General features: G+C 40.4%; 1 long non-coding RNA gene across 1 annotated transcript; it reads left to right on the forward strand.

Annotated features, from left to right (window-relative positions):
• Positions 1 to 407: 407 nt before the first annotated feature.
• On the forward strand, positions 408 to 2,112 carry LOC113333505. Its single transcript, XR_003352092.1, has 2 exons — positions 408 to 640; positions 826 to 2,112. It is a non-coding gene; the product is annotated as an uncharacterized LOC113333505 (long non-coding RNA).
• Positions 2,113 to 22,919: the final 20,807 nt, after the last annotated feature.

Below are 22,919 nucleotides of genomic sequence, written 5' to 3' on the forward strand. Positions count from 1 at the left end.
AGGATTCCTAACAGATATCAATCATTTTGAATAATTCAACGAAAGCAATGAATCAAGTCGTCATTAAGTCACTTTTAAAATCTTGAAAAATTTAGGGAAATGTATAAAACAGTCCTACAATTAGGACCCAATTCACAAATTAGTCATACAGTTACAAACCATTAAAAAATCAGTCACACTTCCGTTAGTTGAAGGGTTAAGTCAGTAGGCCCCACCAAATCAGAGTTAAATCAGGTAGTGGATTTCCCTTTTTGTCTTTAACCTAACTACACTCTATTTGTGACCATAGATCGTATTGTAGTTACATCTCGAGGATTATTTAGACGGACATGATAGGTCCAAAGTAAACAACATCTATAACAGTTTAGGGTTTTTCATTTCCCTTTCATTATTTGCAACCGTTTCTCTCTTCGTTTCTTATAGCTAAGCTCTGCAAAAATGGAGAATGACTGAAGATTGATAGATTTCCAGAGAGTTTCATTGCAAAAAGATCCGCATAAGATTACTAGTTCGTGTGTGTTGTTTTATTTAACTATAGTGGTTTTTTTGTGAAGATTGACAAGCTTAAATCAGTAACTGGTTGTTGAAATTGGGTGTTTTTCTTACAAGAGGAAGACACAATGTTCGCAAACATAATGAGGTTGGTCATCACAAACCCATATTGTGAATTTCATATTATTTTCAGAAACCATAATTTAACAATTTCAAGGATTTTTTTGTCATAAACCCTAATTAGGGAAAACTGAAGATTAAAATTTATAATGTAAGTTTGATGGTTGTGTTACTCATTGATTGTGTATTGTATTTTGTTATGTATGTGTGCAGGATAGATATAAAGAACCTAGTTAGGGTCTGCAGAGAAGAGATGATGCTGTTAATAGAGATCGAGCAGATGAAGATGGGTTTAGTCTTGAAACCCATAAGAAATTAGAGATGTGTTTTTATCATTTGAAGATTTAAAAGGGGTTATGTGGATTTGGAGTTCAAGAAGCTACAAAAATTGTTGGTAATTTGAGTTTGAGATGGATTTAGGGTTCTTCGTGAGATGTTGCTGATTTATGGGAAATTCATGTATTACACAGAAGATTGAGAATCTGGTGATGTTAGTGAATTCAGATGAACGGAGATGGGCTTAGAAGCTACAGGAATCAGGGAAACAATAATGATTATTGAGTTGAGTTGCAATTGAGAAGGTGCAATGGCTATGAGTTTGAAGCTGAGGCCAAGAGAAAAAAATGGTTGTAAGTTGAGCTGGATGTGGATCTCAGTGATTGAAGTCAACAGTGCCTGGTGTTATAGGTTGATGATGATGCTGCCAGTATCGGTACAGTGGCTGTGGAGACAATGAAGCTGCAGTTCAGTGAGATGGTGCAGGGTAGTGATGATAGAGTCTGTAATGGTTTTGAGTAGTGGATGTGTTGCTGTTGGTGGTTATGAAGAAGTTGTTCCTGCAATGAGTTTGTGATTGTGCTGGTGACAGTGAAAGAATCGATGGTGGTTTTCTTGAGATTTATGCGAAGCTTGGTTGTTGTGACTGAATGGATACTTGACATCTATGTATGAATGTTGCTATTGAATTGCGAATGCATAACTGCAGGTGGAAGCAAGAGCTGAGAAATTGTTGCTGAATGAAATGATAGATAAATGTTAGGATTGAATGTAGGGAGGCTGGAAGAATGTGTGTTGCTGAGTTTATAAGATTGCAGGGGAGAATTTGTGTTGAGTTGATTTGCAGGCAAGGATTGGTTGTTCCATAAACTGGTTGGTGGTAATGGAGTTGCTGCTTTGTGATATTGAGCCAAATTTCCAGAGAAATGGAAGAAATGGTGGTGTTTGATGCATAAACTGGAATGCTGGGTGAGATGAATTAACTGCAGTTAAATAGGATGAGTTAGGATGGAGGGTATTTTGGAGAAGATTAACACCGTTTTTTTACCAAAACCGCTATGTCGCCCAAAGTATGATCATTTTGTAAGACATTTACAAAAATATGATCATTTTGTTACTGAATTATAAAAAGTATGACCATTTTGTAAATGACCCAAAAATTTATATATAAACACAGTACTCACAAATGAATATTAAACTCTCTTCGCGTGGATGGACGAACCCGCACAATTAGGGCACTCCGTTTGCTCTCTCTAATTTGCCACTGTATGTCTTCAATGAATTAAGAATAAATAGGTGTTCTCGTGATGGTCTCTAATTTCGTTCCTACCCCGACAATCCAAAATCATGCAACCCATCAGTATTCACCTTTTTGGAAACACAAAATTGGTTAAAAAGATTAAAATAAATAATTTTTGGGTGAAAATGACATCTATGTTTTGATACTGTTTAAATGGATAAAAATGTAAAAATAGTCAGGATATAAACAGTTTTATCCTACTCATTTTTAAATATTTTTTTCTGTGTCCATTTCACCCATACTAATTTTTACTCGTCCATTAAAACCATGTTTTAAAAATATTTGGATAAATGGCCCATTTTCCGTTTTTGAAATTAATACATGCAAACGGCGAACCTATTCCATTGGCAAGAAAGGAAATGTACCCGAGATGTGCTGCTGCCTGGATGACAAATGCTGGAACCCAAACATGTCACAAATGAACATCAGTTAGTAAGATGCTTCTGTTCGGCCCTTAGTACTCCATGAAGGCCATGCATCCCAAGCTACCCATTTTCACGTAAAAGCCTCCTTGTTTCAATTGATCTGAAATCTTGCAAAGTAAATAATGCTGCAATTTAAAACGGGTTAAACCCAAAACAAACTAACAGTGTAGAGTTAGCTCATTATGACAAACATAAATGTGCACACGCCGCAACTTATTTGGTGCCAACAGATCAGAGATTACCTGTTGCCATAAACAAAATAAAGTTCTATTATGAGATTTTCCGCCTGTTTTGAAAATCTACCCTATAATTAGATAAGGCCTCGAGTAATTTATCCACCTACGTCAACAACTTCCGCCGCATCTTTGAAAACTTGTAAACATTTGCCATTTTGAGCAATATCAAAAAAACATTCTGCGATATATATCATATACAGTCTGTTGAATAGACGATTAGCTTATAGAACTAACCTGCATGCTTAGGTACAAAATGCTTAAGTGATATGGTTAATAAGTCTGTCATGTTCTCAGAAGATCCTTGTCTTCGTGCTACATCCTGGCACAACCTTGAAATGGTTTGACCATTTGAAAGTGAGTGTCCAGTCTATAAAACCTAAACTTACCCAGTTGAATGTAGGGAAAATCAGCGGGGGTGTTAGAAACCACTTCAATTCGTCTACATCAACCGACAATCTCACTATTGTGGCACGTAAATAAATGCAAAACTCTTGTTCAAAGCTTCGTATATACGCTCCTTGAGCCCTCTCTTAAGCAGAACTATGAATCGTCTCCGCCATTAGTCCTCCACTGTTATGACTTCACCATGTTCCCTGCATCATCCAATCCTATGAAAATCCACTATTCAGAATCATAAAATGCAGATCAATCATTCTATTTTGATGATAGACATAAGTCACAGATGACTCCCAGAACTAAAATTTGTACATCAATTTGGAGGGTACCTACTGCAGATGCAAAGAAAATGAAGAATAAACATTACTCACATTTGAGTACATCAGCCGTAGCACCGTAGACACACATCATGAGTTATTTGTGAACACATAAATCACGAAGCCATCCACGTGTTCACAAACAATATTCGCATACATCCTAATTCTAGAATTGTACGTCGTGTGCGTAACGGGGATGATTATATCGATTCATCGATTCGAAGCCCTCGGACTTATCATTGTCTAGTCGAATATTATCATAAATAATGTTCGTATAAAGGAATAAACCAAGAATCAAGTATAAATGTAAAGCATATGAAGTTTAACGCTGAATGTAAGGTGCTGAAATGTAAATAAGACAAATTTACGTGGTTCGGCACTAAGGCCTACATCCACGGGGTTGGTGTTTCACTATGTATTGAATGGTTACAAAGATAGTCGAATGACTTTAAAATATACATAGGTCTGCGGAAGTAGGGGGATTACTTACTCTTCCTATTTCTCTCTCTATATTCTCCTATAATTGCTCTCCCTTGGTCGACCCCTTCTCTCTTAGTGGAGAGGGGTATTTATAGGGTTGGAACGTGGGTCCCATTTCTGAGGTGCCGTTGTAATCTTATCTTCTTGTGCTTTGTGCCTATTACGCAGAGGTCTTCGGCATATGCCGCGAACTGAGCTTGAATACGAAGGATTATCCTCGCCTCTTCCACGCGCTGATTGACACGTGTATATCTCTTTGGTATTTAATGCGGGTAGATGGATGTCTGCTCGTGTCAGACAAGTGTCTCTTTGTCTGGTCACATCTGTGTCAGCCAAACTTCCTCTCGGCCGTTGATCTGGGATCTTCCTCGGGATTGGGTGTGATAACACCCAAGGGGTATTATCTGGTGCTCCTCTGAGCCATCATACCTCTGTGATCCTCTGTCCCTGACCGTCGGATCTGCTGACCATTGGCATCTTTTGATGAGATGCTTGCTATCATGTTTTGATATCTTGTTTTGCATGCCTTCCACGTGTCTCTTTCTGTACACGTGGTGGATGATGAAAGGTGTACATACAATTTTCCCCTCTTCTTCTAACTTGGGCGTCTTTTACAATTTTGAAGAAGAAAGGTAGTCCTACACGTTTCCCACTTTGCATTAACTTTCCCCGTAACTGCTCCTTAGTACGAGGAGCAGTTATTGTCTTCTCTAGCTTCATAAATAGGAAAGAGAATGTGAAATTTTTTTTTTATCCTCTTCTTGTTAGTGTTCATTCTCTTCTTGTTTTCTATTCTTGTTCTTTAGTCATTTATTATCATCATTCTTGTGAAGAAGATAACAACATTCAATTTATTATCATCTGAAAGGGTTATTATTTCTGTTTCTCTAGCATTCGATTTTGAAGATAACAGCATTCAATTATTTTGATATCTCCGATCCTCATTTCTTCAACTGTGGTTGGTGCTTGTCGTCCTCTTCTATACAGGTATGGGGTTTTTCATTAACTGTTCATCATTGATTTATCTATGTATCTACATTTTTGTCTCTTGCTGCTGTATTCTTGGTTTTGCGATGAAGACCATACATGTCGAAGCATATATGCTTGCCCCTGTTCTTTGTTTCAACGTCTGTGAGTCTGTATCTGAGTATTTTTTAGTTCTTAGGGTTTTTAATGTTTATCCGGATGAACCATCAATTATGGGTTTTTTGATCTTTAGTGATCTCCTCGTATTCTTCTATAAACTGTTTTTGTGTTTCCTTGTAGATATGTTTGATCGTCCGCGGGCTCCTTACCAAACCCCGCCGTCTAGTCTGCCAAGATCCCCTCCGCGTCGAGATTCTGACAGATCTCCACTTGGGGAAGGTCCTCACAAGTCTTCGCAATCGGATCCTCGGGGTCATAGGGTTTCATCTTCCTCCGGTGCGAAGGTTGTGCCTACTAAGAAATGGGATATGCCGAAGGGTCCTTCTGGATCTAGGTATGCTGTTAACCGCGCCCCTTCTCGTCCTCGTGAAGATTCTAGGAGTACGCAGGCTCCTCCTCGTGATGACTCTAGGAGTATTCGGGCTCCTCCTCCTCGTACTGAAATAGTGGATGCTCCGCCCCTTCGTTCAATGGCTCCTCCTTCAGTGCCTCCGCAGAAATCTTTGCCGCCTCCTCCCGCGGTTTCTTTCAAAGGTAAGTACTCCAAGGATACTATGTTGAGAGATGATCTGTCTAAAAATCTTCCTTCTAAAAGGAAAGCTTCGGAATTGAGTCCTACTTCTGATTCCGCAGATGAAGAAGAAACTGTCCCCGTGATACGCAGCATTTCCGTTGGTAAGAAGAAAGTCACTTTCAAACATATTGATCTTGAGATGTTCAAGGAAAAACATGAACTTCAAGATTTTGAGGTTCGCTTCTATGTCCCTGACGATGATATTACTTACGAGCTCCTTGCTAATTATCAGTTGGACGAGTTTCATCTGTTGACTACGGTTGGAGCCTTCGAGGCGGGTCTCATGTTGCCCATATATAAGTCGGGTGACTCCTTTTATTATGACGTGTTGGCTAGTCGCGAAGGCTCTTCCACGAACACTCATAATCGTTCCGTGTCACAACTATCTGGGAATTATCTTCGTTCACTGAAGGAATGTTACCTGCGGAGCAAGGGAAAGACTATGATGACCTGCTATGTTCCAAATCCTGCTGACAGAGAGTGGTACACTCCTCAGAATTTTAACAGTTCTTTTGGGGATTATGTCAACAGCAGAAACCGTAAGCCGTGGAGTGTTAGCCTTCGTAATATTGCTGCTCCCCGTGGTGAAATTCGTCTTTTGAGTGAGGTGAGTGATGCCAAGCTGAAGTATGTTCCTGGTACTGAGGGATCTGCTAAACGGAAACTCTTTCCTGCTCGTGAAAGGATTAAGCGTGACCATGATTATGAATGGCATGCTACTGTTATTGAGGTAGTTGGTCCTTGGGCTTATGGATGGATTCCGGGTCCACGCGGTTGGCGTCCTTCTGAAAATAACAAGCCTCGTGAAACTCCTCCTGCTCGTTATGGATATTTCTGTCCTTGGCGTCCGAATTTCGCGGGCATGAATTTTTCTTATGCTCTTGATGTCGTTGATGGAGATGAGGAGAAGGGTTCTGGTGCTACCCATCCAACGAGAAGTGCTGCTGCTGCCAATGTATAGTTTCTTCTTATATTCTCCATATATTTGCCCCTTTTTCCTTGCTTGAAATAATTTTCATTTTTTAAGTGAGGAAAAAATGAGCCTTTGTGGGATGTATACTGGTTTGTAGGTGTCGAAGAAGAAGAAACTTGGACCCAAACAATCTTCTACTGCGGTTATCGGTGAGGCTGAGGGTTATGAGGAGGTTACGAGTCCCGTAAACGAAGGGTATGGTGAGGATGAAGAAATGTCCAATGGAGAAGAGCGTACCGACACTTCTCATCCTGATGACGAAGGTGGTAATGGTGAAGAAGAAGTTGTCGCGGGTGGTGATGGTGAAGAAGAAATTGCCGCGGGTGGTGATGGTGAGGCCGAGGATAATATTACCGTTGGTGGTACTGGCGGGGGTGGATCTGCCCCTGTTGGCGATGATATTGTTGGTGTGGGTACTCTACCCGTTATTTCCCCTGAATTTTCTTTCGGTAGGATATATTCCGCGGGGGAATCCTTTGATGTGAATGCTGCCATGGGTCTTGCCGAAGACTTCTCACTGCTTTCCCCAAATGATGATTGGGATGTTCTTGGGAATCTTGGCAAAGAAGGAACCACTGATCAGCAAGCTGAGAACGCAGGTGGTCCTGCTGAGGGTGGTAATGTCGAGACTTGCGCGGGTGAGGAGATAACCGCCAAGGCGAAGTCTGCGGTTGAGTCTCCTTCAGAGGATTTCCCTTACTCGCTAATGCCTGAAGGTGAAGATGCCATTTTGGCTTGGCTTAAGAAGAAGAACCTGATGTTCGTCCCTAAGCCTGCCCCAATGTTCACTGGTGAGAAGAATTCCGACGCTTATACTCGTCGGATGATGCAATTGTCTTCTGAAGCCCGCGTTGCGGAGATGTGGGAGAAGAATCTGAGAGCTTCGGAAGCTAACCTAGTGGTTGACCCTCCCTCCTTTGTTTCTGATATGATGGCCATAGCTGACGGGTACCAATACGGTTTTCCCCAGCAGCGTGTCTTAGAGGTAAATCCTTGTACTTTTTTTTATGATATCCGCACATTGTGTTCTTTGTGATATCTGATCCCTTTGGTATAATAATGTTTGTTGTTTGTGACGTAGATGATGAGGAGAGAACATTGTAACCATGTTATATACCAATTCTTCAAAGAAAAGTCTTTAAAGTTGGAGGCCAAGCTTCGTCATAGAGAAGAGGAACTGTCTGCGGCTGAAGTGGAAATAAATGAACTGAGGGGCCGTCTGAAGGAAAAAGAACAACTGGGTAACGCTGAGGAGAGTCTTCGTTCAGAACTTGCTATAGTCCGCAACGAATTGGAGCAGACTCGTAGAAATGTCTCGTCCTTCACAGGTTCGTATTTTACTGATCTTTCACTCCTCGTGATTCCCTATCTGTATTTTGGTGTTCTGTCTGAGTCTTCCCACCCTATCTTCAGTGGGTGGAGTCCCCGAGCTGATATGGCTTCGGAAAGAAAGGGAACGACAGAAATCCCGCATTGCAGAGTTGGTGGGTAAGTTGAAAAGCGAAGCCTTAAAGTGGAATGCTCGTGCTGATGAGCACAACGCCTTAACAGCTGAGTGGCGTGAAAAGCGAACACTGATGGTTGATATGCAAAATAAGTACAATCATGACCGTTGTTTGTTTAATGGTACGCTGCTATGGACGCGTGACAACCTGCGTGATGCTCGAGAACATGCTTCGTACTTAGAGGCTAGAGTGCGCTTTTTGGAAGGAGAGTTACAACATGCTCGTTCTTTCTTAGGCCCCGGGGTTAGGGATAGTATGCTTCGTCTTTCCGAGAAAAGAGATAATGCTAGGGCTGAGGTTGGTGCTCTTAGTAAATCCCTAGCAGCGTCTCGAGCTGATGTTGCTCGCCAAGTGGAGTCTGAAAGAGATCTTGAAGTGAATGTGTATCGACTCCATAAAATAATGTGGGAGATGAATGACGAAGTCAACCATCTTCGTCACTTGGATTCAATAAAGCAGGTAGATTTAGACGCGAGTCAATTTTCTCTTACGAACCTTCAAACGGATTATAAGAAACTATCCACCGAATATGACTTTCTTGATGAGGCTCGGGACGCAGTTGTCAATGAGTATGAAGAGGCTTCGGCTAATGTCGAAGGTATAACCTCGTTTTATCGAGTGTGATTCTGTTATTTCTTCGTTTTAACCCCTTGGTATTTCTTGTTTTCAGCACTCGAGGGACAACTTCACGCAGCAAATGATGAGCTTAAAAAAACTCAATCTGCCTTAGTGCAGCAGGAAGGACAAGACAACTATTTCAAAGGGTTGTCCGCGTCTCGTGAGGAAGCAGCGGAGATTTCCTCCAAAGAGGCGGAACGCCTATCTGCATTGCTGTCTCAGGCCAACCAGCGGACCGTTGTTATCACTTATAAAGCTCGATGTCAGTTGGCTGAAGAGACCAACAAAGTCCTAGATAAGATTGAACTTGGTCTTAAAATCGAACATGGTCTTGTCAAGAATTATCCGCGTCGTCCCCTTCCCGCGCCCTTGCCTGGTTCTTCTGGGCCCTCTTCAGGTGGTAGCGTACCTTCATCTCGCAGAGACAACCCTGTTGATGGAGTTGTATCGTCCAAGTAGATTTCTTTTATTAGTCATAGAAAGTTGATCCTTGTTGATTATATAATTTCGGATCATTTTTTGATGTGTTTCCTGCTTTATCTTATTTGCTGAATCTTGTAATCAACTCTTTATGAAATGGATCATCCTTTTGGCATACCTGCGTTATCAATTCATCTTTTTATTTTAAGTATTGTGAAGTGTTAAACTAGAAATAACTTGTTTTGTAAAAAGTTGAGAGTGTTTGGGTGCGACACCGAAGGTAAATACCTTCGTGATCGTCTTGAGACCTGTCACCCCGCTGGCGAATCCTGGGCCAGAGGATTCCCAAACGGTGGGGGTCGAGGCAGCGTTCTAGGATATGGAATGCTTATTTGAAAATATTTACATGCACCCATTCCGTCGACCCGCTGCCTTAAAATTGGTTGGGTATCTCTTTCTGCTGGGTGCCTTCCCCCAGGTCTTACACTCATAGACACTGATAGGGGAGCCCTGAGAGATTGTAGATTAACTACTTTCCCCAATATTGTTAATTTATTATGTAATGTACATGCGTTCATCCAGCGGGCCTTTTGACCATTTCGTTTGCTTGAAGATTTCCCAAAAAGTTTGTTTGATTGAGGTTGAGGCCTGCTACTCCTCGTCCAGAGATAGAAACATGTAAAGCGGTTACGCTGCCTTCTTCTTCTGGTATTCTCCACGCAGATGCAAAGATGCGCTGCTCCTATGGGTAGTACGGTTTGAGTCATTTAGCATTCCAAGGGTGCTGTAGGACCTCGCCTTTCAGATTGCGAAGATAGTAGGAACCGTTTCCCGTAATGTCGTGTATTATATACGGTCCTCCCCATGTAGGTGCTAACTTTACCCATTTCTTCTCTCGTTGATACTACGGGATTGTTCTTAGCACATACTGCCCTTCTACAAAATTTCGAAGCTTAACCTTTTTGTTGTACTCTCTCGCTAGTCTCTGTTGATAATTTTCCATCTTTTGCAACGCTGCTTCCCTCCTTCCTTCCAGGTCGTCCAGTCTCTCTAACATCATGTCTGTTTTGAGATTTTTCTCCCATGCTTCGGTCTTTGTGGTTGGCATGAGGATATCTATTGGGATGACTGCTTCAGCTCCATAAGTGAGGAGAAATGGGGACTCCCCAGTGGCAGATCTTCGTGTTGTCCTGTATGCCCATAATAAATTGTGTATCTTTTCACACCATCGCCCCTTGTGTTCTTCTAATTGCTTTTTGAGGATAAGGGCGAGGGTCTTGTTAGTAGATTCCGCTTGTCCGTTGCTTTGAGGGTATATGGGGGTGGACTTGTTTTTCCTTATCTTGAAAGTGTCGAAGAGCATGTCTATGTTTTTCCCCTGTAATTGTTTACCATTATCGGACACGATTTCCGCTGGTATGCCGAATCTGCAAATAATGTTTTGGAATATGAAAGTAAACACGTCCACGTCTCTGATCCTGGCTAAGGCTTTGGCTTCCACCCATTTACTGAAGTAGTCCGTGGCTACTATCAAAAATCGTCTTTTCCCTGATCCTTCGATGAAAGGCCCAACGATATCTATGCCCCATTTTGCAAATGGCCACGGACTATCCACAGAATTCAACGTTGTTGCTGGTGCGTGTATCTTTTTGGCGAAACGCTGACATTCTTCACATCGTCGTGACATTCTTGCAGCATCCTGTATCATTGTGGGCCAGTAATATCCTTGCATTTTTGCTTTGTCGGCTAGTGATCTCATGCCGCTATGATTCCCTGCGTCACCATAATGGATGTCGTTTAGAATTCGATGCCCCTCTTTCCTGGATAAGCAACGTAGTAACGGTCCGAGGAAAGATTTCTTGTACTGGATCCCATCCCGAAGATCATATCTTCCTACTTTGGAGAGTATTTTCCTGGTTTGTTTGTGATCTGCGGGTAAGGTTCCATCCTTGAGAAACGCATGGATCATCATTCTCCAATCATCTTCGTTGTTGAAATCTTCGTCTTGATTTGCTCTTGACAGGATATCTTCTTCGTCAAAATCGCCACGGATGTCTTCTCCCACCTGATCTTCGATATTTTCTTCCACTGTATCTTGATTTGTAGCCAAGGAAAATTGTGATGCAATCGAAGGCTCGTATACCCTTGTTATTTTGATAGCTTCGATACTCTTGTCCTTCAGCATGGATGATATATATGCTAGGGCATCCGCGTGCCTGAGATCCCTTCTGCATAAGTGCCGGAACTTGATGTTCGGAATTTGTGATGCCAATGTTTGGAACAAGGCCATGTAAGCTAAGAGGGTCTCGTCGTACACATTGTATTCGAGCCCTATTTGCCGTATGACAAGCTGCGAATCACTTGTCAGTCTTACATCAGTTACCCCCTAAGCGGAGGGCATGTACGACTGCCTCGTATTCGACGATGTTATTAGTATGCTCTTTGAATTCTAACCTGAGTGCCTGTACGATCCGTTCTCCATTTGGGGTGGTGATGACGATGCCTATTCCTGCCCCTTCCTTATTTTTGGAACCATCAACGAAGACTTACCATTGTCTTTGACTCGCGGGTTCGAGGACATCAACTGGATCCTTGCTTTCCTTGTCGGCTTCTGGCATTCCCCTAATCTCTTCGTCGTTGTCCAGGGGGAGGTCTGCTAAGAAATCCGCCAAAACTTGGGATTTTTGGGAATGTTGAATTTCATGAATGATGTTGAATTGGTCCAGGTGGGTGTTCAAAAACCTCAAAATAATGATCCAAAAATTGATTGATGCTGGCGAACTCAAGCAATACATACGAAAGGAGGTCACCGAGGATAGATCCAAACGAACCAAGCAAGTCCAACTTCCAGAGGGAAACCGCACAATCAACACCATCTCGTGTTCCGAAGCCGCAGGGCTCTCACTTACAACGCAGATAGGAAAGAGGATACGGAAGCAATTCGAAGACCACTGCGAATTATATAAGATCGATGGCGTATAGGTGGACGAGCACGAAGAGTGGATGTACGCACCTATCATCTTCGATACTGAAGATATCGAAGAATATATGGAAGACCATAACGATCCCTTGGTCCTCACACTACCAGTGGCCGGATGTAACCTCAAAAAGATCCTCATCGACGGGGGTAGCTCAGTGAACGTTCTATTCTACGACGCCTTCAAACGGATGAAGATCCATGATGAACAACTAATGACCTCTTATTACACCATCTACGGGTTCAATGGAGCGCCCACAAAGCCATTGGGATACATCGTGTTGCAGGTGAACGCCGGGCCCATGAAAGTAGAAACACGATTCAGCGTGGTTGACGCCCCATCCCCCTATAACACCATTATTGGACGAAAGTGGATACATAAATTCAAGGGAGTGGCAGCAACTTACTACCAATGTCTCAGGTTCCCTACACCCGAGGGAGTGATGGAAATCAAGGGAGATCGGGTCTCTACAAAAGAGTGTCAGACCACTCAGGATCGTATCAACAACGAACAGGAAGATCAGCGAAAAACCCAAAGGATCAAAAATAAAGAAGCTGCGAAAGAAAAAGCCATAGACCTGTTCCTCAAGGAAACCACAAGGAAGGGCTTGACAAAAGATGATAATGTCCTTAACACATAGGAAGGTACTCCAGCAGCCAACGAAGGACAGAAACATACCAAATAGCAATTAAAGAACGTCCCAGTCCTAGAGGACCCGAAGCCGGTATTCACACCAGTGGAGCTCGTAAAAGAAATCAACATAGGAACGGAAGAAAACCCGAAGATGATCAAAGTAGGGACCATAATGGACGAAGAAAGAGAAGATTCCTTAACTAAATTACTTAAAGAATACGCGGATGTATTCGCCTGGAAGTTAGGAGACATGCCGGGGATTGATCCGAAAATAATCCAACACGAGCTGCGCATCAAACCAGGCACGCCACCTTTCAGGCAGAAAATAAGAAAAGTTGCACCAGAGTATATAAGGCAGTAGAAAAAGAACTTCGGAAACTACTAGAAGCAGGCTTCATCAAGGAAGTCAAATACCCTACATGGATCTCCAACATGGTCATCGTTCCTAAGAAAAATGGAGGGTTTAGGATATGCATCGAATTTACTAACCTCAACAAGGCATGTCCAAAGGACAACTATCCCCTGCCGAGCATAGATCAACTGGTTGAAGCAGTGGAAGGATACGAAGAGCTGTCATTTATGGACGAATATTCTGGTTACAACCAAGTAGCCCTGGCAGAAGAAAATCAACTACACACAACATTCTACACCCCGCATGGCATTTATTGCTACACTAGTATGCTCTTTGGACTTCGAAACGCAGGGGCAACATACCAAAGAATGGTCGATGCTATCTTCAGGCCATGGATTGGTAGTACCCTAGAAGTCTACATTGATGACATGCTCGTCAAAAGTAGGCTGCGCAAAGATCACCACCAGGACCTGAGAGATATTTTCGAAGCAATGAGGAAACATCACATGAAAGTAAATCCAGAAAAATGCACTTTCGGTGTCACCTCAGGGAAATTCCTCGGATATCTGGTAACAAAAAGGGGTATTGAGGTAGACCCCGCGAAGATTCAGGCCATAGTGGAAATGCCATCTCCGAAGAATTTAAAATAAGTGCAAAAGCTCAATGGGTCCTTAGCGGCCTTGGGCAGATTTATTGCCCGATCCTCGGACAAATGCAAACATTTTTTCAATATTCTCAAAAAAGGGAGTAAGTTTGAATGGACCGCAGAATGCGAAGAAGCCTTCCAAAGAATCAAGGAACACCTGGCTTCAATTCCAATCCTGCAGAAGCCTGATCCCGATGAGGTTTTGGCATTGTACATAGCAGCGACAGAAGACGCAGTTAGCGCAGTGTTGGTCAAAACCAATACGAAGATAGAAGAACCTATCTATTATGTCAGTAAGACCCTCAATTCTGCGGAAAGGAATTACACGAAGATCGAACAACTCATCCTGGCATTGGTATGGGCTACTCAAAAGCTGAGAACCTATTTCCTAACTCACTTCATCCGCGTCCCATGCAAATCACCACTGGAAGCAGTCCTCAAAAGCGCGGGAAAAGTAGGTAGAATAGCCAAGTGCTCGGTCTGGTGTCCATTGAAGCAATGATACTCACAGTAATCTTTAGACTTCTTGGTTCTTGGGGGCTGTTTTCCCTTAGACCACGGCCACTCCAAATTTTCCCTTCCTTTGATCTCTCGCAAGATCCGAGCGTAGCTAGCATTGAGCTTCGTGTAAACCTGATCTTCGAATTTTCGGTCGTCTTTTCGTCGTTCATCTCTTCGTTCCTTCCTATCTTCGTGAGGCCGTTCCACTGAGCTATTTCTTTTGGCCCCGCTCGTTTGATCTGCAGAATTGGTACGGTGAGACCCCTGCGTTTGTGCCCTCGGGTTCTCACGTTGGATTTCTTCAAGACGAGCGTACTTCTCAATAATTATTCGAAGATCTGCTTCTGTCTTAGGTACGCTTCCGTGGATCTCAACAAATAGTGGACTCATTCGGTCTAATACCCATTTGTAGCAGTTGATACTTACTACGGGATCCACATTCCCTATGGCTTGGCAGATCTTGTTCCATCTGTTGGTGTATTCCCTCGTGTTCTCCTTGTAACCAATCGCCAGAGAAAAAAGTTTATCCATTCCGTTGTTGACAGCTTTGTTGTACATGTAGGTCCTCAAGAATTTCTCTGCGAGTTGATCGTAGGAGTTGATAAAATCAGGTGGCAGGTTGTCAAACCAAGACAAAGCCGATCCCTTCAGACTTGATGGGAAATATCTACAGAGGACGGCGTCGTTTTGACTCCATCGGGATAAGATACGATTATAATACCGGATATGTGCCGCGGGATCACTGGATCCCTCATAGCATTCAAAAGTTGGGACATGGCACTTTAACGGAATGGGGGTATTTGCCAGGCGATGAGTTAGGGGCGTGGAGTTAGCTTCTTTCATCACCTCTTCAAGCCTTCCTCCGCCTTGTTTGGCTTTTAACTGCCTGATCTCAACCATCATCTCATCACGCAGCTCCTCCATTGCGCGGTAATATACCACGTTCTCATGCTCAGTTGAGCGTTTCTTTCTTCGAACTTCACTGTCATAATAGTCTAAGTCTTCGGCGGCATATTCCGGATCGGATGCACTGCTTCCCCTGGCGGCGTTTTCTAGGATGATTCTTCGGTCTCGATTAGGCTCTGGTGCTTTAGAATTTGCTTCGTCCAGTTGTTGGCTAGTCTTCGTGCTTTGGGCAATCCTATCTTTCAAGTCTTGGTTCTCCCTGGCCAGAAGAGCTACAACATCTGCGTAGACCTGCTGGCTCTTTTTCAATTCTTCGAGCTCTACCATCAGTCGGTGGGACTGGTTTGATCCCTGATTGGGAGTTCCGACTTGTACCCCTACGACCATAGTTACCCCTTCGTCTACTGTGTGTATTAAGGGTGGCCGAGGATCAGCTTCAATTGTTGGTATTTCCAAGTTTGGCCCCCTCGGTTGAGCTTCCACCCGCGGTACTAAAACCACTGGTATGGTTTGGTTCTGTCCGTTGGTTGACGGCATTCCGAAGACTGGTGGATGTGCGGGCTGATGTGTCATAGATTCTGCCACCCCTTCTTTTTGTTGATGGATTTGGTTTGAAACCAAAGTCTCGTTAGCTTCTGCAGCCTGGAGGGCCGCAACAGTCTTCGTGGCTGCTGCTTTGAGAGCCGCGGCTGCAATGGAGTTAGTGTTCATAGGTGAGATGATTTCCTCAACATCCTGCCTCTGAGTAGCTGTTTTAGCTTTGTCTCCTTTCTGCTTGCTTCGGGTCATGACCGGGGTAATCCTCGGTGTCTCCTTTGATGAGGCTTTGGTTTTTCCTGCCTCTAGTATCTTTTCCATTTTTAATCTTTTTCTGCATAGGGGAATAAATAAATAGAACCAAAGATATCCACGAGGATCGGGTTAGTGTCATTCATATCCGCAAGATTATTGGAATAGAAGGAAATGAGCTGCCCAAGGGCCTTAATAAAAGAGAAATGTAAAGACTTCATCGGTCTAGTTTTTGCAATACAAATCCTCTAATAAACAATCATGGACCTTGTTTCAGACTACTTTAAAACTGAGGAATATATTAGTAAGCCTCCTGTAATAGCGGACTCCAATTCAACTGCGTAGCATACTAAGGAAAAAAATACAAACCTTCATTAAATTTTGAGTAATAAGTCTTCTTTTGACCGCGACCAATACACCAATACAGAGATTGGACAAACCAGCATGATGACTCTGCAATAAAAATAAGAAGTTCAACTAACAAAATCAAATAACCAGACTTCATTACTGGTTCATAGTAAGTTACCACACTTTTCCACATCAATATCTTCAGACAATTATCATAACAACATTTCCTAGCTAAAGCAAGATTTTGAGATTGATTACTATCTATTGTAACTCATTAAACATTTCCAACATTTCATCTTAGAAATTCTTTATAATAACTTCCTACGAAACATCACCTTAATTAAGATTACTATTTTAAACATAGCTACCAAGTTTTAGACTTGCTTGTAACAATCCTTTGCAATAAGAGAAATTAACAAAGTACTAACAAGAATTTTCAAAGATACTCCCACTAAAAGCACCCCAATAATCCGAAAGAGAAGTTAAATATAATGTTATCTCCTAAAATTGATGTAAATCCATGAATACTAATCTCAACCTGATCAAATTTAACAGTTCTTACGAACAAACACAACATGGGCATCTTAATTTTGCAAGAAAACATTAATTTTGCATAATTTTCCACTTTCATTTCAGATAAATCACAACTTTTAGCTAACTAATTACAAAATTCATAATTTGAGTAGACGAAATCAGAATGAATGAAAATCACCAGTCTGAAGATGGTATCAAAATTAAGATGACTTTCCTTAACTCTTATATGAGCCGGAGCTGATGCCCTGTACATACAGACAACCAAATCAAACACAATCTAATCAACTGAGAACAAAAATTAATACAAACCAATAAGTTTCAATCTTTATGATTCTCTAATCGTAAAATCAATAAAACCCTAGATTTAAATGAAAAAGGACATTCACCTTGTAAGAAACAACTTCAACATCAAACCCAACTCTGCAAACAACAAAACCCCCGATTTTTTTTTTCTTTTTTGAATATCCAACTTTAAAATCAAACCCAAATCTGCAAACAACAAAACCCCCAATTATTCGTGATGTTTAAATGAAGTATGGGGTTAAAAAATTCGCAAAAGATTTAAGAAGAAATGATACGAAAAATTACCAGCAATTCCTAATTGAAGAATAGCATCCAACCGAAACATCTTCACTGATTTCTATTACTTTTCAAATGATTTCTGTTACTAAGGAATAATAGTCTTGACAAGTATGAAACTGGAAAAATTAGGTTCATACCTTTTGATATTCGATGGAGAGTTAGGGTTTTCTGATTGTGATGATAAAAAAGAACGGGTTTTTTTTTTTTTTTTTTTGACAGAGAGAATGGGTTTTCTGATTATGAAGAAAAGGGGTTTCCGGTTTCCTGGGAAGAAGTTTTTTTGTTTCAAACAGATTTAGATTGTAGCAGCAGAATAAAGAGATAAGGCAGGTCGATTAGTTTTGGTAAATAAGGAGTAATAGAGAGATGAAGAAGGTTTACAGAACAAAATAATTTCTCTTTCTTGTTCCGAGAGAGAAGAGAGAAATATAGAGATGAAGAGATAATAAGAGTGGTGGGGAGATGACTGCCTAGAAAACTGAACCATGGGAAGTACTAGGTGCATCCGTCACAGAATCGGTCGGCTAATTGGGATAAAACAATAATAAAAAAATTCATTCTACGACCAGTATAGGCGATCGGTGATGTGCTCCGTGTTTGTTTTTTAAATCCTAGACCGTCTTGACCTATCCAAGGTACGTTGACGGTCAATGAGAGTCGCGGTTGTGGGTTGAAAATAACCAATTTTCCACTAGTGAAACCTCATACCTTTTTATAACAATGATACAAACTTTAATTTTTAAAGACTTAATTTTTAGTTTAGATACAGACTTTATATTTATGACCATGTTATTTCTACGGTTCACACCATTAGAATTGTATATGTTGACGGGAATAAAATATGAGTGTGATGTACTACAATTTAACCAATTAAAGTGGACACCGGAAGTAAGATGAATACAACTACTTCCCTTGTACGTATAGATGGAGGGAAACGGGGACCGACCCCACTTGATATTTTGAGATTTAACTACATTAAGCTTAATTTTTTTGTAAATTACATATCTTGTGAGGGAAAATTTGTACGATAAAATCAAAATTCTACTTAATTGGGTAAAATTATAAACTTAATAATTAAAACTACGTCAAATAGATGACATAAATATGCAAAACAATGTAAAGTACTATCTATATTTTAATTAGAATAACTTGCACTTAAAAAATGATACAAAATCAATTAAAATGTAAAAGAAAATCGGGAGGAATCTGTCGCTTAACCGCCGTTATGACCAAATTTTTACTTCATGATTTTTCCCTTACTTGAGTAAAAGTCTAGGTCTGTCACTGCTTGTACGCAAATGATATTGAAAGAAATCTAGACTCCATAATATTACACTCATATGGATTAAGAGTATCTGGGTTGAAGGCTTTTTTGAACCGTTATGCTGCAAAAATGGATAATAGCAGACGATTATCCCTAGCTTGAACGTATATTTGTGTTGTGGGTGTTAAGCCAAGTTATGTTTCTCAATGCTAGCTCAGTGGAATTAATTGGTTTTCTAGAGTATTTAAAAGATTTAACTAAAGCACCAAATTATGATTGAGGTTTTGCAATTTTAATTAGCTGAGCTATGCTTAAGTCTTGGTGAATGCTTGTGTAGGAATGAATATAGCTTGAATGGATTTTGGGTCGTATTGGAGGTAAGAACCACAATCCCTTTTGATTATTTGATTCACTATCGAGTTAATTGTTAAACTGATGATTCATTAACACAAAAATGTTCATCAATGTTATTTTCAGTATTGGTGGTATGCTTACTTCAGGGTTTGCGAACCTGATCTTCACGAAAACCGATTAATTTTTCCAGTCGTGTACAAGTACAAAGCTGATAATTGGGTTGGTCTAATAAATGAAAAATTCCGTTGTTGTTCAGAAGATGCAGCAGCTGTGCAGAACTAGTATCAACATTAACTCAATGTCGTATTCTTCTTTTGACGAGTATAATGAACCAATAACACATGCTAGAGTTAAGCCTCAAGCGAGTTGTGTTTTATGGTCCTATTACGGGTCATGGTATTTGGTACTATGGAGAAAGACATATGTTTCAGCTACAAGGCAGAAAGGTAAAAGCAATCAACTTATTTCCAACTTCAAAAATTTCACATGATGATTGGATAACATTGATAAATAATGGACAATCTTGGGAACAAGATGAAGATTTGATCCAAACCCTAGATGATGACTTTGATTACTATAGTTGGTACCAAAAGGTGTGGAAGCTAAATATTGTTGTTTATCCAAAAAACTTGGGTAGTGTTTATTTTTCAGCAATTGACAATTTTCCACTCACGTATCTTCCATCCCAACCTCCACCACCGACGGGAGAAGCATATACGTATCCTAACAGTCAAATGGGTTCGTCAAATATGCCTTCAAATATCTTGGAAAGTCTAGACTTTATCACCCGTTGGGGATATTGTTACTGTTCCATTTTGTACTGAAGGTCTCCAGCAAAGGTATCCATATTATTGTGTGGTGGCATCACCAAAAGATTATCAGAACCAGTCGAACACTTTAACGCATCTTCTCGATGGATTCTAGAATTTTCACTTGAGAGAGATGTAGATGCAGAGGGAAAATTTGACTTTTGAAATGCCTGAGACTCCGGTAGGAACAAGTTCTCAAATGAGTTTAGGTCGTGATGGCATTTTCCATGGTTGTAGCAGTCTAATAAGTCTAAGAAGTCGTCATTCTACTCCAAATTTAATGGAAGAGACTCGGGTAGCAGCAACATGAGGAGATGTGAAAATGATATATATTCGTTTCCAGACTCCTACTGGATTCATGCCCCAAGGTTCTGTACTTACTCCTGGTGGTATCATAAATATGGATGCATTTAGGCAATCTGCAATTTATACCCTAAAAACCACTTCAGCATTTCACCCATTTCAAGCACCTGCTCATCCAATTCAACCATCTCTAGTACCATATCAAGGTTATGAATCACCTAATGCTACTCAACCACCATCTCAGACTCAAGTTGGTGAGTTTTCGGAGGATCAAACATGCATATGCGAATATATCTTTGGAAATCGTTAGTTTGATAGATCTTAATTCCTCTTAGTGTACTCGCACTTTTATTGAATCGTGGTTTAATGTAATTGCACTTTTGTTTGGTAAATGAAAATCTGCTTTTAAAGTTTTCTACTTAATAATTAAGAAATTAAAACATATAAATTGGATTAAATTTGTGCAACACTTTTAAGATTTCATAACAACTTCCATATGGGAACTCATTTCCGTTGTTACAGAGCTACTCTGCACGACACCTTTGTTCAACGTCCAGCAAGGTTTCACCACTCTTCATGTTTCGAGTCGCTTCCCTTATCATAGCAATATACTTTTTAACATTCTTAGAAATTACAACAAATCGCACCTCCAACACCATCGCATAATGATTTAGAGTCAATAAATTATTATTATTTGAGCTATAAATGTCTAGAATTATTAGTTAAACCACACGAATATGAGGATTGGTGGAATCCTGAGTCTCAGTACCTCTCGATATTGTGACAATACTTTATATATATTATCTTTGTTTTTAGAGTTTTCTATTTTCAAATCTTAAAATCAATCTCAACAAGTCCGAGAATCGAATCACTTATTTACCACTATAAAAACTACATCACTTGCCTTAAATGATAAATATCTAGGAGTACCATTATTATTACAGAGGAGTAAAGTGAAGTATTTTTATACTCTTTTAGATAGCTATGATGATAGACTAGCCACTTGGAAGTCAAAATTTGTTAAACAACCTGGTAGAACTGTTTTAGTCCAGTCAGTTCTTGAATCCCTGGCTACGCACCATATGGCTGTTTTTACTATGCCAAAACATCTCACTGATCAAATGGATGGAATACTTAGAAGATTTTGGTAGAAAAAAATAAAGGTCAAAAGGTTTTTTTTTTTAAGAAGTGGGAAGGTGTTGCTCAGCCCAAATTTTTTGGTGGTATGAACATAAAACAAACTGCCATTTGGAATAAAGCTCTGCTAGCTAAACTTGCTTGGAGAATGATCAATTCTCCAGATGATTATGGGTGGAAATCATGACATGAAAGATGATTATGGGTGGAACTCATGAGAGATAAATATTTCTTTGACTATGAAAGGGTATATGTGAAGGGCTAGATATTATCAAAAAACATGCTTGCTGGGAAGTAGGGGATGGGAATTTACGTGAAGTGGGAAGGTGTTGCTCAACCCCAAAAAAGGTGTTGCTCAGCCCCAAAAAAGGTGTTGCTCATCACCCCAGCCGTAGACCGGAGCTCATCCTTTTATTATCGTAGGCCTCTTTTTCGGGTTAAACACACGTGAAGTCGAAACTTTTTTTTTAATACAAGAGGGAATATAACGATTAAGAAGGGATTGCAACTGTTTATCCTTATGGGGACATAAAGAGATCCAAGAAGGAAAATTGACACTCCCTTCTTCCTCACTAATAAGATCTCTAACATATTTTTCTAGAGAATCTGCAACATGATTTACATCTCTATGTGCATAAGTGCAGAGCCACTCCTCAAATTCAACTAATAAATCCAGAAAATCCAAAATAAGGTTTCTTGTTGTCCACTTCATTGAATTTAAACTACCATTAACAACTCTAATAACATTATAGAAATCTACTTCTAGGTGAAGCTTTCTAACTCCTTACTTTGCGGCCAATTTATCTCCTCCATGAGTGCAAATGCTTCAGCTTGCTCGGGGTCTATGGCTTTTGAATGCCAGCATATACCTCCATTACAGTCACATGCAAAATCTCGCATTATTAGTCCTATTCCTACATCTTTAGTTAACTCAATAAAAGATGCATCAAAGTTAACTTTAACATAATTATTTTCAGGACATTTCCATTTTGTAGTATCATCATTTGGTGTTGTATCATTTTCATGGTTCATAATAGTTACTCTATACCAAGTAGCATGTTATGCTTGAATATTATGAACAACTTGAGAGTATGTCAACTGGATATTATCAAAAACTTTTTTACATCTGGATTTCGTGAGGTGCCATAATACAAAAGCATACCAATCCAACATGGATGCACTGATGTGTTGAGAAATACTTACCTTGAACATATTAGTAATACATTCTTGCACATTGATATTAGCAATTTCATATATAAAATTAACATTAACAACTGACCAAATAGCTTTGGAAAATTCACAGTCAATGAACAAGCGTTGCATTGATTCATGAAAAGTGTTACTGTAAGGACATTGAGCGTTAATACTATGAAAAAATCTAGCCATCCTATCATTAGTGGTAGGCAATTGCTGATACATTTCCACATAAAATGTAGAATAGTCTGTACTAGTTTTGTTTTTCATAACACCTTCCAGTTCACCACTGTATTGGGAATAAAATCGTT

Source organism: Papaver somniferum, unplaced genomic scaffold (assembly GCF_003573695.1).
Source record: "Papaver somniferum cultivar HN1 unplaced genomic scaffold, ASM357369v1 unplaced-scaffold_133, whole genome shotgun sequence".
Taxonomy (NCBI): Eukaryota; Viridiplantae; Streptophyta; class Magnoliopsida; order Ranunculales; family Papaveraceae; genus Papaver; species Papaver somniferum.